Here is an 18,291-nt window from a genome sequence, read left to right as displayed (position 1 = left end):
TTTTGAAGAAAAGGCTTTGTCTAACTTCGGAGAGAGTTACAAGGTCTGCCCCTTTCCACATAAAGCAGCCACTTAAGAGACAGGGCACTCAACGGGGAGCAGGAAGGGAGGGGAACTGGAGTGCTCTGATGTAGAGACAGCTAGAGAAAATCCAGTCTTAACTCAGAGGTGTATGCGCTTAGGATTACAGACATAATGGAAAGCTAAGTAAGACACATGGTGCTAACATAGGTGATGGATATTAGGCGAGATAATTATAAGCTGAAGTTATGCAGATTGAGGGGAGATGGAGTTACCCACAGCTACTGGATCCACCCACACAGCCTGATACACCTCACCCCAGACAATTCAACCTGAGGTGTTTTCTAAGTTGATGGTATTTCCTCAATTCTTATGAAAGACATCCAAGGATCATCTCTCATAGGGAAGAGTGGTTCTGAAATACCAGTCTCCCCTTTGCACGAACCTCTCAGCTATCCTATCTCTCACACACCTAGACATATCTCTATCTACCTCTCTCATCTTTCTCTATCTCTACCATCTGTTTCTATGTAACTACCTATATCATCTCCATCTATTCATTGATCTCCATAATCTATTTATCGATCTCTATCAATCATCTATCTCTATTTGACTATATCTATCATCTATGTATCTCTATTTATCTATCTAAAACTTATTGGTAGTATTTAGTTCTTCTGTTGTTTGCAATAGGAAGCTCTAGGCCTGCAACATTTGACAGAGAACAAATTTAATAGTTATCAACATTGTGACAAGACAGTGGGGGAAAAAAGTATTGTAATCATTGGACTAAACCTGTGATTTCATCTGGTATAGTGAACACTGCATGACAAAACCCCATCAGTGAAGAGAAGTACCTGTTCCACAGCTTGTAGACTTAGATGTTTGCCTGAGGTTGCTAAGACCCTAAATGACCTGGCTCACATGCCCATAAAGTGGTGGGGGGAAGCTTGAACCCAGGTTTTTCTGTTTATCAGGCTGTCTATATCCACTGCACCACTTCTCAATGCAGTCCCAGCCTGCTTTAAAAGAAGGTAGTATCCAACAATATTCTAGTCCCAGAGTCCTTTGCCCTGAGCAGATCCTGTGAACAAAGTGATTGGCATAGATTTTGAAAGGCTGCAAGTTGAAATGAGCTAACCTGCTTCTTTTTTTAGCTTTCTTTTTGTAATTCTATTCCCTGGTAAGGGTTTTGTTCTAAACAGACAAAACATAACTAGTAGCCATCTGATTCAGTCCAAATGGACCTAGCACTGCACATCGTCCCTCCCTGGATGAAACCATCTATCTTCCTGCGTGTTGGAGATGTGGTCCTGTTTATAATTCAGAGCCTGGGTCTAAGTAGTAGAAAGACTGTGAAGCAGTATACACCAAATATGGAGCAAACACTTGATGAATGGATAAATAAATTGAAAAATGAATAAAAAATGAATGAATAGGTTTTCCTGGTTCCTGCTGCAACCAGCTCAACGCACGTCCTCATTGCCTAACATGAGTCACAAAATGCTGGGTATCCTCAGCACCTAACCCCCACTGGACCAAGGTCATTTCCTTGTAATTATCAGAACTGTCCCATAATCCTTCTCCACATTCCCACATTCCCACCCATACTCTCATTTGCATCAAAGCAACTTGGGAAAAAGCTCAGCCTGGATCAGAACAGGTGCTCCGTCAAGCTGCAGGTGTGAAGGCAAACTTGGACTCAAACAGGGCCGTTGCTGATTCTAGATTGTCAACAGCATGGTCCAACACTTCTCTTGCCATAAGCCCAGGTCCCCCAGAGGCCAAAGAAAAAATGTCCTTGGCTCAAGAGTACAGGGTCAAGTCCCTGGTGAGTTAACAAACTGGATTTCAAAGGAACATTTATACTGTGCCACGTATAGCTGTAACTAGCTGTAACTGAGCTGGTTTCTCTCCTTTTATGAATAATCATTTAATATTTTGTGGATTTTTTTAGAGAAGCAATGTGGCATAGCGATTACAGTGATGAACTTGGTTCAAATATCAGCTATGTGACCCCCGGACAAGTTCATTGTGAGCCTTGGTTTTCTTAACTTTAAAATGGGGATCAGAAAACCTATCAGACCTAGCTCCCAGAATTACTGTAAGGCTCAAATGAAATAATGGATGGAAGACACTTTACTAAGTTTAAAGTATTACAAATCTATTATTATTCAAATAAGCAATAACCTCTTGTATTTTTATCCTTTGCCCCCCCCCAAAATACATGGAAATAAAATCCTAATTCATCTTCTAAAATTTAGTTCAGGAGAAATCAAAATACAAATTTGTGGAGGTTTTTTTCCCTTTTTTCTCCTGTCTCATTTCTTTAACACTACCATGCCTTCATCACATGGCTACCTCCTGAATCCACATTCCAGCTTCCAACTTCACTCCTTCATTCATTTTAATAAATATTTATTGTATTTATATTGTATTTATAAATATGTGCAATGCACCAAATTAAACTCTAGGGAAGATACAAATATAAATGAGGCATAGTGCTTGTCCTCAGAGCATACAATATAGAAAAAGAGAAAAAATATATTAATACATAGATAAAATATGTCATGGAGTATAAAAGTGTGTAAAGTGAGTGCCAACAAAATGTTTTGAGATTTCAGGTATGCAGGGATCATTTCTAACTTAGAGATGAGAGAGAGAAAATGGGAAGGCTTCATGGAAGCCTTTAAGCTGGGCTTTGAGAGATGAGTAGTATTTCAGCTGGTAGAGATGGCATTCCAAATATAGAAAATGGCATGAACCAAGGTACAATGATGGGAAAGCAGATGTTTTAAACAGTGAGAATCAGTATACCCAGTGATGGAGAGGTAGGGATGATATGATAAAGATGCTTCTCCAAGAAATATCAATTTACAATTTTTGGCCTTCCCTAAGATAATTAACTATTCTCACTTTAAGGAAGGATTTTAGCAACAGTAAGTGGTTGATGAAATCCAAGCTAGCTGACATTCTTCTCCATCATGATGTCTGAGTTCAGAGTACTCATGGGTGCCACAGTGCACAGAAGACACCCAGGGGTTGTCCTTCATTATTTGTACTTCACTGAGACAAGCAAGTACCTTATCTGTAACCGTGTCTTCCGGAGGGGCCAAGGAGGCAAACTATGGGAATCTGAATAAGCTGACTCTAGTGGGGGATGGTCAAAGGCAAGGTGAATGTCAATAGACACAGATACTGTGGCTGCTATTTGTCTAATGCTTCAATAGACTGTTGGAGCATCTTGGAGCCAGAAACTATTTCAGTTCTGTCCCTGTATTCCCAAGATGTGGCACATAATAGGTGCTCAATAGGTGCTGACTAATTGGAGCTTCCTCCCTCTTTTTCTTAAGAATGTTTACTTTAACTCATGATGGAAAATAATATTTAGAGAAAGAACTATAGAGTCCGAATGCAGATCGAAGCCTACTATTTTCATTGGCGGGGAGTTGTGGTTTTTCCCCTTTGTTTGGTTTATCCTTTTACAACGTGGCTAATGTGGAAATGTGTTTAACATGATTGCACATGTATAACCTATATCAGATCTCTTGCCATCTTGGTAAGGTAGAAGGAGAGGGAGGGAGGGAGAAAATTTTGGAACTCAAAATTTTTTTGTAAAATGAATGTTGAAAACGATCTTTACATGTAATTGAAAATAATACCATTTACCACACAAAAAGAGTGTTTCCTTTAGAGGTTTTAGCCTCTGACAATGAAGAGAGGTTGGCAGCCTCTTTGCTCCCCACTTTCACTTCCAGATCCTCTCTCTTCTGTTGCTGCTCAGCTGTATCTCTTCCATCGATGTTCTTTCCATCAAGATATATTGCCTTACCCAGATCCAGGCTTGAGGGAGGTAGCAGTTATTTACCATCTTCCAGATATTCTCCTCCCTTCCTCTATCAATTCAAGACCTGGCTCATAGTCTTCCTCTCCACCCCACACCTTGTCCTTATATTTAGTTTATTTCAATATAGACATTATCTCAAACACCCTAGCCTCTCAGTTCAATGACGTCCAAAATTCCCATGCCTCACCTTCACTCTAATTCAACCACACATATTATGTCTCTATAGCCCTCTCTGATACAACTATTCCAAATATCTTCGGTTTTCAAGCCCCTTCCTCATCATACTCTCATTCCTCTCTCTCCACAGAGAACCTCACTTGATATTTTTTTCTGAGACATGTAAAAGCCATTTGCCATTGTCCTTCAATCTCAAAATCCTTCAAAATCATCCCCATTCTCTCCTCTGCTCCAGTCACAGATGATGAGCTAGACGTTCCACAAAAGTCAACTCTTTACCTTTATCTGTAATTCTATTTTCTCTCATCTCATCTACAACCTGGTCTTCACAACTGCCTTTCTTCTGTCATCTTCAATCTCTCCTTCTCTATTGGCTACTTCCTGGCTGCTTATAAACAGGTGCAAGTCTACCCAAAACTAAAAAAATAAAATAAAACCATCATTTGAAACTACAATCACTTTAAATTTTTGTCATATTTATATATACATATATATATATATATGTATGTATTTGTGTGTGTATGGATATGTGTGTGTATCCCATTTAATAGAGACCATCTTAGGAAAAACATCATGGACTTCACTTCTCTTCTTCTCTTTTGCTTATCTTATCTCTGGTCTCTGACAAAACTTAATGGAAACCAGGTCTTTGGAAGATTAATATTGATCTCTTAATTAAAAGATTTGATGGCCTTTTCACAGTCTTCATGTTTCTAGGCTGTCCTGTGCTATTTGACACTGTTCCCCGAGCACCTCTTCTTGTATCCTCTCTCTTCCTTTTGTGATCAAGACGTTGCTCTTTCCTCATGCTCTGCCTCTCTAACTGCTCCTTGTCAGTCTCCTTTCCTAAATTATCATTCATGTCCTGCCCCATAACCATGAGTGTCCCTCAAAGTTTCATATTCTTCCTTCTCCACACCTTCTCAATGATTTCAGCCAACAGATCCCAATGACTTGAATGGAGTTGATTCCAAATCTCTATATTTCAGCCCTAGTCTTCAACTCCTGTCCTTTGGCACCAATTGCTCATTTCCAAATGATTATCTTGGTAGGCATCTCAAACTCAGTGTTCCAAAACAGAGCTCAATATCCCTGCCTCATTCCCCTATTCTCTTTCTAAATTCTGCACCGTCCTAAACTGTTTCCTGTCTCAGTCTCCAAGCCTAGTTTCCAGTTTCCAAATCTTGTTGACCCTTCCTCCATAATATCTCTGCTATCTGTTCCCCTCTTTCTATTCACATCACCCCCCATTCTTATCTTTAGCACCTCTTTCCTTGACCATTACAACAGCCCCCAGTTAGTTTTCTTGTCTCCAGCCTCTCCCCTTTCCAATCCAACCTTTATACAGCTGCCATATTAATATGCCTAAAGCTTAGGTCTGACCATGTCAGTCCCCTGTTTAAAAAGCTCTGGTAGCTGCATGTGGATTCTAGGATCAGATATAAATCACTCTGCTTGTCATTTAAACCTTTTCACAATCTGGCTCCAGCTCACCTTTCCAGGTGTAGACATTACTTCCTATCATCCACACTAAATTCCAGCCAAACTGGCCTACCAGCTGTTCTTTCTACCCAACAATCCATCTCTTTTCTCTGTGCCTTTGCCCAGACTGTCCTGTCCCCCTCCTTTCTCACACCTATCTCTTACAATCCCTTACTTCCTTCAAATCCTAGCTCAAGTGTCATTTTTATAAGCAGCCTTTCCTGATCCCCTAGTTCCTAGGACCCTCACGTCCCATCTCCAGAAACTGTTTTGTATGTGTATCTGCTGTTGCCTCCAAAATACCCGTTAAATCCTTTGAAAGGAGGGATGTTTCATTCTGTCTTTGTATCCCCAGTGTCTGATGAAGTGCCTCACACATATTAAGCACTTCATAAATGCTTGTTGAATGACTGAATTAAAAAAAGAGTCATGTTTGGCTGGATGAGTGAATATTAGAATATAAGTCTAGATGAGGAGATGAGACAAGATTATATATAATATACATATATACACATACACACACACACATATACACTAATGCAGATATATATATGGTATATACATCTAAATATACCATACACATGATCAAACATGCTGGTATATGTGTATTTATGTGTACATATGCATGTACACATACATATATACACATACACATGTATATACACTACTAGATACAGATATATAGTACATGTACGTACACATATGTATATGCACATACACATGTACATGTATATATGCATGCACATTTACCTATACTTGTGTGTGCACATACATGAACATAGATATGTACCTGTACACGCATCCACATCCACATATACATCCACATCCACATACAGTGTTGAATGCCAAGCTAGGCTAACATGGACTTTATTCAGAGGGCAATGAAGAGTATCTAGACAGTAATGGGCACAGTAATCTGCCTCCCTTCTCAGGACATCAGACAACAGAGGACACCTAGCCTAGGTGGCTGGTCATGATTGGTGAAGGTCACAGCATAGATCTTCTCCCCTTTGGTGTTGTAGGTAATAAGAAAGACTAGACAGAGTGGTAAATTCAGCTGAACTTAGAACACCTAAGTTCAAATCCTGGTTCTGACATGTTCTAACTCTAGTATGACCCTGCTGCTTAAGCTCTCTGAGCCTCAGTTTGTTCATGTATGAAATGGGAATAATCATATTTGCCATTATCTCCCTTGCAGGGCTTTATAATTTTTCAAGCCCTACTAAATATTGTTTTATCCCTCCACAGGAGGTTAGTGACGTGTAACCGAGGCAGTAATATCTATGTCTCCATAGCTTTCAGCGGCCACACAGTCAATGAGGAGAAAATAACCCTTCCTGGGCATTAATTCTCCTGTCCTGCCAGGCATAGCCTCTAACTAAAGAGAAGAATCAGAAAGATTAGGCAGCAGTGGGGTGACAAGAACAATGATAGCAATAATTACTAATAATAACCAGCATTTATGCAGCTTATTTCTGCAGCCATATACTGTACTATACACACTACATATATACTATATACCAAAGCTATAAACTAGCACTTAGATAGCTTTAAAGTTTTCAAAGCATTTTACCCCAATATCTCATTTGATCCTCACAAAAACCATGGGACACTAGTACTATTTTTATCCCCTTTTTACATTTAAGGAAACTGAGGCATACAGAGGCTAAATGTCTTACCTAGGATCACAGAGCTGGTAGGAATCTAAGGTAAGATATGAGCCCAGGTCTTCCTGACTCCAAATCCAGTGCTCTATCCACTCTGCTACCTAACTGCTTCAAGGTAAGATGTGACATGGGCAAACTGAGTCCCTTATATATTTAAGAACATATAAAGCTGACACATCTGCCCAAAAGGTAGCCAAACAACTTTCTGTGAAAGACAACATATCGAAATAAATAGAGTGTTACTGACATCAGGGCTTGAATTCAGGAAGCTCTGGATTCAAATCCTGTTTCTGAGGCTTATCAGCTCTAGAACTATAACCAAGTTACTTAACTGATGTAAAACTCAAATCCCTCATCTACAAAACAAGCATAATGATATCTGTAATGCTGGCTTCATAGCATTGTTGTGAGGCTCAAATGAGATAATGTATATAAAGGACCTTGCAAACATTGAAATGCCACATAAGTGTTAGTTATTATTACCCCTGCACTTAGCAAAATTCTCACTTCATTGTTGGAAGCCCTGATGGAAGTTTTATCATCTTCCTTAGCTACTTCATTCTGCAGAGTTAAGCATCAGCATTGGTTGTGCCAACAGCCTTTGCTAAGATGAGCTTCTGCGTTGGGTAACCCCATCTTATTTTATTACCCACTTAAACTTAATTTATTTTTAGAAGGGAAACATCTAAAGAATCCAGTGACATCTAGTGCTCAGTCATTACCCATTCTTCCAATAGGACCTTATTCTTCTCTCTCTCTCTCTCTCTCTCTCTCTCTCTCTCTCTCTCTCTCTCTCTCTCTCTTTCTCTCTCTCTCTTAGAACTAAGTTGCCCTTATACCAGAAAGAAACAAGGCCTGAGCAAATGTTGAAGGTTTTGGAAACCTAAATCTGCCCACTTCTACAAGGATGTAATCCTCTGCTGGCTAATCACTTCCCTACCAAAGATATCTGACTATACAATGTCCTATAATTTTTTTCTCCCCCGATCCATGTGCCTACCTAATGCATCATATGAACACAAGATTCATTAATCTCCAGTCCCCCTGGAGACCAAAATACTGAATGTAAAATAATATTATTTTGTTCATTCTGTTTATTTTTTTAATTTTGCTTATCCTGAAAATGTTAAGCTATGGATGTAAGTGCTCCGTGTGTGTGTTTGTGTGTGTGTGTGTTTGAGAGAGAGAGAGAGGCAGAGAGAGAGAGAAAGAGGGAGAGTACACATATGCACATGAACGCATTGGGCAGACATAGATAGCATTTACTGTATTTTCATAGGTAAGAGCTGTCCTATGCAGTTTTTCCCCACTTAAGATGTTCAGAGCTCATCATGGCTAGCGTTTGCTATCAGGTTTGAAAAGAGGACAAAAATAAATTAGAGGCATAAGCAAGGGGTGGGTGGTGACAGCAGGGAAACAACAACCCTAAACTGGAAAATTGCTGTTTGGAGTACTTTTTGAGAAGAGACCAAAAAGGTAGAACTGAATGTCAGCCTCTGGAAAGGGCTTCAAATGATTATACTTTGAATGAGGAAAAACAAATCAATAAAAGGCTTATTTATGTCTTTGCTATCTCCCTCCAGTGTCTATCACCACTGGGCCTCCAAGTCATTACCATGTACCACAGGACTGTTGTTTGGGTTAGAATGAGGGAGGATCTATCCTTAAGAAGCCTACATCCACTTCCATGTCGAGTGTCGTTCAGTCATTCAATCACGTCTGACTCTTCATGACTTCACGGGCCACTGCACACCACGTCCTTCTATCCGCTGCTATCTCTTGAAGTCTGTCCAAGTTCATGTTCATTGTTTCCATGACACTGTCTATCCATTGCAACATCTGCTTATGTCTTTTCCTTTTGCCTTCCATCTTTCCCAACATCAGGGTCTTTTCCAATGAGTCCTGCCTTCTCATTGTGTCAAGTGTGTTACAGTAACTGGTAAGAGGAAAAATCTACAACCAATCCACGTACCTATTTCCCTTGCCATGCATAGGATCCTAGATTTAGAGCTGGAAGGGGCCATAAAGGTCATTGAATCCAATTCCCTAATTTCCCAAGGAAACTAAGTGACTTATCCAAGACTAAAGGGCATACAGACATGGGTAGGCTCATAGATTTAGAGTTAAAATGGGCCTTTGAGGCCACTGATTCCCTCTCATTTTTATACATGAGGCACCCAGGAAGTTAACTAGCCAAAAGATCAAATAAATCATATACATAATAAGTGTCAGAGTCAGGATTTGAATCCAGGACTTTTGAGTCCAAATCCAGCACTTGCAACTTTTAGTTTTTGCTTTCTTATCCATTATCTCATCTGGTCCTCACAACAATCCTCCAAGGCAGACAGACCACATATTATTATCCCCCATTTTTTCAGGTGAGGAAACTGAAGCTCAGAGAAGTGATATATTTTGTCTAAGTTACCAGCAAATACTTAAAAACTACAGGAAAGTGGGATGTGTCCTTACCTTGAGGATGGAGCAAGATGGTGAATAGGAATAGTACAAGGAAGGGAGGTGATCTGAGGAGATGGGAGGGTATGTCTTTGTGTTTTTAGAGTCAGAGGACCTAAATCCAAATTCTTTTTCTGCCAAATTATTGTCTGTGTGAATTTAAACAAGTCATTCAACATCTTTGGGCCTCAGTTACCTATAGAAGAAGAGGTCTGGGCTGGATGGTTTCTAAGATTCCTTCTAGGCCTAGATCTATAAACCTTTGCACAGGCTGTCCTGGATACCTAGCATGGTCTCCCTCCTTGTTCTGATTCTTGGAATCCCTAGCTTCTTTTAAGGCTCAGATCAAGCACTACCTCCTCCTACATGAAGCTTTTCCTGACCCCCTCAGTTTTCAGTACCCTCATCCTCTCAAATTTCTGTGAATATATTCTGTATTGACTTACATGTGTACAAGTCATCTCCCCCATTAGAATAAGAGAGTAAGTTTTATCTTTTTAACTCCATATACCTAGAACACCATCTGGCACAGGGTAAGTACTTAATAAGTGTTTTCTGATTGATTGATTTCAGGCACTGTTCTAGTCACTAAAAATAAAATCATCCCTACCCTCAGACATAGGAAGTGCTGTTAAAATGAATGACAGAACTGATAGTGGAATCCATTACCTCATGATTTCTGATCTCACACTCCTTTTAATCTGCCTATGAAAAGAAGTATTAGGTGTCGAGATTCTAAATGAGTGAAGCACATCACAGAGGTGGAGTTAGAAAGGACCTTAGTAGCCATTAAGTGGACTCTTTTGCAGATAAAGAAACTAAGGCAAAGAAAGATTAAGTAATTTTCCCAGGGTTCTACAGCCAGTAAGTATCTGAAATCGGATTCAAACCCAGGTCTTCCTGGATCTAAAACCAGTGCTCCATCCATTGCACCATCCTATTGGCCTTCAATGATTTTATTCAACTTCACCAGTTACCTTATAAGTCCACACTTCTATACTTGGCACTTATATAGAGACAAGAAAATAGAGAATGGCCTAGAAAACACAAAAGGGCCTAAGTGAAGATAAATTGAGATTCCTCCCCCCAAAAATAATGTATGTATAAAATATATCCTAAAGAGGCAGAGCAAGGGTGGTGGAGTAAGTGTAGGAAGTCACCTGAACTCTCCCAAATTCCCCTGCAAACAACTTTAAGATACCACCTCAAATTGAATGTTGGAGCAGCAGAGTCTACAAAAGATTAGGATGAAACAGTTTTCCAATCCAAGACAACTTAGGAGTCCAGCAGGAAAGGCCTGTCATACTAGGGTGATGGTCAGGTCTGGAGCAAAGCATAGACCCCACCCTGGCAAGTCAGCAGCAGTTCTTGGAGGAGGCTGTAACAGCACAGGAAGCAATAGCTTCAGGAGCTTTCAGCCTACAGATGGTGAGACAGTCAGACAACTGATCAGAAGGAGATTACAGGGGACCCTTTGCTGGCACTAGGTTCAGGACCTTCTGCATTGCCCAGACACCATTCTGGGTCACAGTTCCAGGGCAAAAAGGAGCTACCACAGGGAATCAGGGACCCTGGACACAGTCACAGGGCAGAGAAGAGTACTTGGGGTTACTCACAAGGGAGAAAAATTCCTTGTTTCAGTCCCAAGGCAGAAAGGAACACTGGTGCTTGCACCTGGAGGAGAGCAGGGACCAGAATCATAGATCCAGTGCCAAAAGGAGTGATAGCATTGTGGACACAAGGTAGAAGGGTCCTAACCACAGCTCCAGTGTGCAGAAGAGGGCTTTTTGTTGGTCACAGGGGAGTAGGGACCCTGGTTTCAGTTTCAAGACAGAAAGGAGCTTTGGCACTTTCAGCTGCAAGACAGCAATGGACCCAGTCACAGTTCTAGGGCCAAGAGGAGTATAATAGTGGCTACAGAACAAGGTCCCTTCTTGGGTAAAGACCAAAGCACAGAGCAGGAGAACATCATCTTAGATTCATACCATCTTGGAAGCACCAAAAACTTACGGACCCTCAGAACTAGCTCTGGAAACAGCAGCATGAAAAAGTGACACTTGGGACAGTGCCCCCTCCACCCTGAGCACAGAGCCCAACTTTAATATAAGTTAAAAGTCAAGAAATAGGCTTGAAAAAATGAGCAAATAACAACAACAAAAGAACCTGATGATAAAAAGTTACTGTAGATACAGGGAATATTAATACACAAACTCAGAAGAAAACACAAATGTCATGACAGCCACAAGCAAAGCCAGAAAGAAAAATGCGATTTGGATACAAGCCCAACAATAATTCCTGGAAAAGCTCAAAAAGGATTTTAAAAATCCAATAAGGGAGGTAAAGCAAAAATTGGGAAAAGAAATGAGAGTGACACAAAAAAAAATTATGAAAAGAGACTAAACAGCTTAGTAAAAGAGGTACAAAAAACTGAGAAAAATAATACCTTAAAAACAGAATTGCTCAAATGATCAAACGGTACACAAAAATCTACTGAAGAGAATTACTTAAAAAGCAAAATTGAGTAAATAGAAAAAGAGATACAAAAATTCACTGAAGAAAATAATTCCTTAAAAATTAGAATTGGGTGAGTGGAAGCTAATGACTCCATGAGACATCAAGAAACAATGACAAAGTCAAAAGAAGAAAAAAATAGAATAAAATGCAAAATTTCTCATTCGAAAAACAACTGACCTGGAAAATAGATACAGGAGAGATAATTTAAGAATTATTGGGCTATGATCAAAAAAAGAGCCTAGACATGATATCTCAAGAAATTACCAAGAAAACCTGCCCTGGTATCCTAGAACACAGAATAAAATATGAAATTAAAGAATCCACCAATCACTCCCTGAAAGAGACCCTAAAAGGAAAATACCCAGTAATATTATAGACACATTCCAGAGCTCTTAGGTCAAGGAGAAAATATTACAAGCAATCAGAAAGAAATAATTCAGATATAGTGGATCCACAGTCAGGATCACACAAGATGTTGCAGCTTCTACATGAATGGGTCAGAGGGCTTGGAATATGATATTCTGGAAGGCAAAGGACCTAGTACTACAACCAAAATTAACCACCCAGCAAAACTGAGTATAATCTTTCAAGGAGTAAAAATGATACTTAATGAAATAGAGAACTTTCAAGAATTCCTGATGAAAAGACCAAAGCTGAATAAATTAGACTTCCAAATACAAGACTCAAGAAAAGCATAAAAAGGTACACATGAAAGATAAATTATAAGAGATTCAGTAAGGTTAAACTGTCTACATCCATATATGAGAAAATGATACTTTTAACTCCTAAGAACTTTATAACTATTAGAGCAGTTAGAAGGAGTATACATAGACGGAGGGCATAGGTATGAGTTGATTATGATTGCATGATTTTTTTTAAATTAAAGGGTTAGAAAGAGGGATGCACTTGGAGAAGGTAGAGGAAGAATGGGGAAAATTATCTCACATAAAGGAGAAGCTAAAGGAAGGGCTTGTACAGAGGAAAGGAAATGGGAGTATGGTAGGCAATGCTTGAACTTTGCTCTCTTCAGAATTCGCTGAAAGATTGGATAACATATACATGCAGTTGAGTATAGAAGTCTAGCTTACCCAACAGAGTAGTGGGAGGGGAAGGACATAAAAATTGGGAGGAGGAGTAATAGAAGGGAGAGTGGGTAAAGGGACACAGTTTGTGGTCAGAAACAAAAGGATAAATGGGAAAAATATGATAGAGGGAAATACACAGTTAGTAATCATAACTATGAATGTGAATGGGATGAACTCATCCATTAAATGTAAGTGGACAGCAAAATGAATTAAAAAACAGAATCCAACAATACATTTTTTACAAGAAAACATACTTGAAACAGAAAGCCATGTGGAGTTAAGATAAAGTGTTGGAGATAATCTATTATACTTCAGCTACTGTGATAGGCCTTTGGAGAAAACTGAATGGGAATAAAAAGGAATGTATCTTTTTCTCAGCTACATGTGGCACCTTCACAGAAATTGACCATGTATTAGGGCCAAAACCCTCACAACCAAATGCAGAAAACAGAAATATTAAATGCATCATTTTCAGATCATATTGCAATAAAAATTACATTCAATAAAGGCCCATGAAAACATGGATTAAAAATTAATTGGGACCTAAATAATCTAATCCAAAAGAATGAGTGGGTCAAAGAATGAATCATAGTAACAATCAATAATTTCATTAAAGATGATGACAATGAGACAAAAAAATTACATAGTAAATGATGATAGGAATCTAGTGTTTGATAAAGCCCAAGATCCAAGCTTTAGAACAAAAACTCACTATTTGACAAAAACTGCTAAGAAAACTAAAAGGCAGTTAGGCAAAAGCTAGGTATAGACCAATATCTTACACTGTATTTCAAGATGAGGTTAAAATGGGTACATAATTTAGACATAAAGGATGATGTCATAATCAAGTTAAGGGAGTATGGAAAATTTTACCAGTCAGATATATGGATAAGAGAAGAATTTATGACCAAACAAGAGATAGAGAGCATTGTGAGCTATAAAATGGATAATTTTCATTAATTAAAAAGGGTTTTGCATAAATAAAACCAATGTAGCCAAGATCAGGATGAAAGCAGAAAATTAGGGAATAATTTTGCAGCAAGTTTCTCTGATAATTGGCCTCATTTTTTAAATATATGGAGAACTGAATCAAATTTATAAAAAAAGAAAATTGATAAACATTCAAAAGATATGAATAGGAAGTTTTCAGAAGAAATCAAAGCTATCTATGATAAAGATGTGAAAAAAATGTTCTAAATCACTATTGACTAGAGAAAAAGAAATTAAAACAACTCTAAGGTACCAGCTGACATCTAACAGATTGGCTAACATAACAGAAAAGGAAAATGTTGGAAGGGGTGTGGAAATAAATGGGAAACTAATGCATTGCCAGTGGAGTTGTGAACTAATCCAAACATCCTGGAGAATAATTTGTAACTATCCTCAAAGGGCTATAAAACTGTACATACCCTTTAATCCAGCAATATTGCTACTAGATCTGTATCCCAAAGGGATCATTAAAAAGGGAAAGGACCTACATGTACAAAAATATTTATAGCAGCTTTTTTGTGCTGGCAAAGAATTAGAAATTGAGGGGATCCATATCAATTGGGTATGACTGAACAGTTTTTAGTATATAATGGAATACTATTATTCTATAAGAAATGACAAGCAGAGTGGTTTCAGGAAAAAAGAACCTAGGGACACTTATATGAACTGATGCAAAATGAAATGAGCAGAACCTGGAGAACATTATACACACAAACAGCAATATTATACAATGATCAACTATAAAAGACTTAGCTATTCTCAGAAATACACTAATCCAAGACAATTCCAAAGGATTTATGATGAAAAGCACTATCTAACCCAAGAGAAAGAACTGAAGGAGTCTGAATGCAGATCAAAGCATACTTTTTTAAACTTTTTAAAAAAATTTTCTTTTGTAGGTTTTTTTGGGTTTTTTGGTTTTTTGTCTGTGTTTTATTTTGCAACATAGCTAATATGGAAATATGTTTTGCAAGACTTCACGTGCATAATGTATATCAAATTGCTTACCCTCTCACAAAGGAGAAAGGGCAAAGTGGGAGGAAGGTCATTTGGAACTCAAAATTTTAAAAAAATGAATGTTAAAAAATTTTACACGTAATTGAGAAAAAATTAAGAGCGAAAAATATATTTTAAAAGAACAAACTAAAATGGAACACATATTAAATATTGAAGAAAAGAATCCCTAGTTCCCAACCTTCAATTTATTTTCTATTTCACAGAGAAAACAGAGAATATAATTGCATCCTACTCTTTGAATAACAGAAGGAATTAAAAGGTTAAGTATTCTGTGCACATGGTAGCCAGATTGAGATAGACAAACACCCATACACTCTTTTTTGGAGCCTAGAAGGGCCTCTTTTTTCCAATTCATACACATGGAATTTTATAATCTTCCCACTTGAATGACTTCAGGAAAAAAAAAGAAAGAAAAAAGAAACTTTTCTTTGAATAGCATGTAAAGAACCAAGGCTATTGTCAACCTGAGATGCAGGATACTACTTACAACTCACTTTTTTGGGAACCCCCAGACACCAAATTCATTAATAACCCTACAAAGGCTTCATCCCTTTTAAAGGCTTAAATTAGATGGAAATCAGGATAACCCAGAGAAAAGAAGTAAAGCTGGACTAATTCTCTTATCACTCGGTATGCAAAATTTCTGGGATATTAATTGTGTCATAATTGAAGGAGCAGAATCACTGCAGGTAAAAAGAAATGCTTATGTTGAGATTTTAATGAGCTTTCTGCTTCCAAATTAACACATCTGACTAATGCTCAAATCCTCATTCCCCACTCAGATAAAATGCCTCAGTGAAGAAAGCCAGACTATAGGATTGGGCCCTTAATTCCACCAGTAGATCTTTCTCTTTCTAGGGCCGTGTCGGATTGACTTTTCTTGTCAACTAAAGATAAGTTTGCAGTGACAGGAGGTAGATTTCCTCAGTAGTTATGCAAATAGGAAAAATGATTTTCTAGTTTCCTTTACCATACTACTACATATTGCATGCTTGTCATGGTGGTATGGACTTTCTTTCAGCACCAAATGCAGTGCCCTATGGGCACTCAATAAAACACGTGTTCAATGATTGCTTGGCATCTGGGCCAGTGGATCTCTCTGCCCTTTCCCACATACACATAGATGATTTTTCAGGATTTTCATAGTGAAAGAACAACAGAGGGACCATCATCCAATGCTCTCAGGGTACATCTATATAATAACACAATGGCATCTCACATTTCTGGAATATTTTATAGCTATGAAGCATTTCATGTACACTTATTTTCTTTGTCCCATATCAACTTTGTGAGGTAGGTATTGCCCAAGTTGTCCCCATTGTACATACAGAAGTTGAGGCTTACATTGGATAAGTGGCTGGCTCAATATTATATGACTTAGAAGCGGTAGATCTAATACTTCTGACCCTAAGCGCAGCTGTCTTTCTATTCAACCACGTTCCCTCTCACCAAGACTTCATGTAATTCATTCACAGGATCATAGGTTTAGAGCCAAAAGGGATTTCCAAGACCATTTGATCCAATTCCCTCAATTTACACATAAGACTTCTAAGAGCCAGGGATGTTAAGTGATTTGCCCAAGGTCACTCAGGTAGTGGATGAGGCAGAATTTGAACCCAGATCTTTAGAGGCTAAACCCAGGGCTCTTTCCTTGGCATCCAACTGCCTTTATTCAATCAAATCCATTAAACCAAAGTTTGTTTGGGTATTACTTGGTGGTGGGGAAGGAGATTTGGTCCTGTCTACAAATTTTCTATATAATTGAACTGACTAAATGTTTTAGTACTGTGATAGCACAACCTCGAAGTTTGGAGAATATAGAGAAAGGAGTATTAATGCGAGGGATGCTTATTAAAATGCTAAAGATACTTTAAAGTCTTTGTAAGTTACTCTATCACTAAAAGTGGTTAAGAAATGATGAGGTAACATCCATGTGTTTGTTTCATACAGAGTTACATCATTGTGTATGAAGAGGAAAATGAGGCGTATGTCTCAGTTATCCCTGCCTAAAAAGAATCCTGCTTGATGAGTCTAAGCTACCCCCGAGAGCTGGCTGCCCAAAGTACGGATGATGCATCGGAAGGCTTCATTCACCTTTACGGGGCTAGGCTTAGACTCATTAAGCAGGTTCTCTTTAGAGATAACTACAAAATGTGCTTTTCTCTTTCTTTGTCCCACAACTACATAGTTCTGTTTTAAAAGAATAAGTATATATCCTCATTTCTTCTTATTAAATGATGTAAATGTCTCAATGAGAACAAGGATTAAAAAGACAAGTACCAGGGTATTCTTTTAAACAGTTAGACTGTGAGAATGGTGTAGCAGGAAGAAAATTGGATTTGGAATCAGAAGGCCTGGCTTTGAATCCTCACTCTGCTACTCACCAGATGTGTTACTTTGAACAAATTGCTTAACCTCTTTAGGCTTCCATTTACCCATCTGCAAAATGAGGAGAATGAAACAAACAAACAGAACACTAAAAGGAAGTTGAACTCGAAGTCCTTTTAAGAACTTATTTAGGTCCAGAGAACCAATAATGAAGCATACCTTCCTTCTCTCACGAGGGTTGTGAAGTACTGTGGATACAGGATGTTATATACATTGTCAGATGTGGGTACTCTCTCAATTGGTTTTGCTTAAATGTTTTTCTTCATCATAAGGGAGGGTTCAAGGTCAGGGGAGGGTGACGATGTCAGAGATGTTTGAAGGTATATCTGGGAATTACTGTGTTAGAAACACAAGACAAGTCATACAGTTAGATATAGAATAGACGCAGTATACCATAGATTGTATAGAGAGCTCTCTTTGTAGTGAGTGAAGGTTTGGTCTCAGGATGAGGAAGGTTTAGGTTCATGCACCATCTCTAATATGCTGGCTTTGTAACCCTGGGCAAGTTATTCAATCTCTTGGTGCTTTAGGCAACTCCCTAAGATGATAACTTACAGAGAAAGTGCCAAATGGCTTTGGTCAAGGGAGTTTCCTCATCTGGGGAACTCCCTATACCAATATAATCATATATTCAGTCCGTAGATGGATA

This window comes from Trichosurus vulpecula, chromosome 9, assembly GCF_011100635.1.
Source record: "Trichosurus vulpecula isolate mTriVul1 chromosome 9, mTriVul1.pri, whole genome shotgun sequence".
NCBI classification, from domain to species: Eukaryota; Metazoa; Chordata; class Mammalia; order Diprotodontia; family Phalangeridae; genus Trichosurus; species Trichosurus vulpecula.
Note: the sequence above shows the minus strand (reverse complement) of the source record.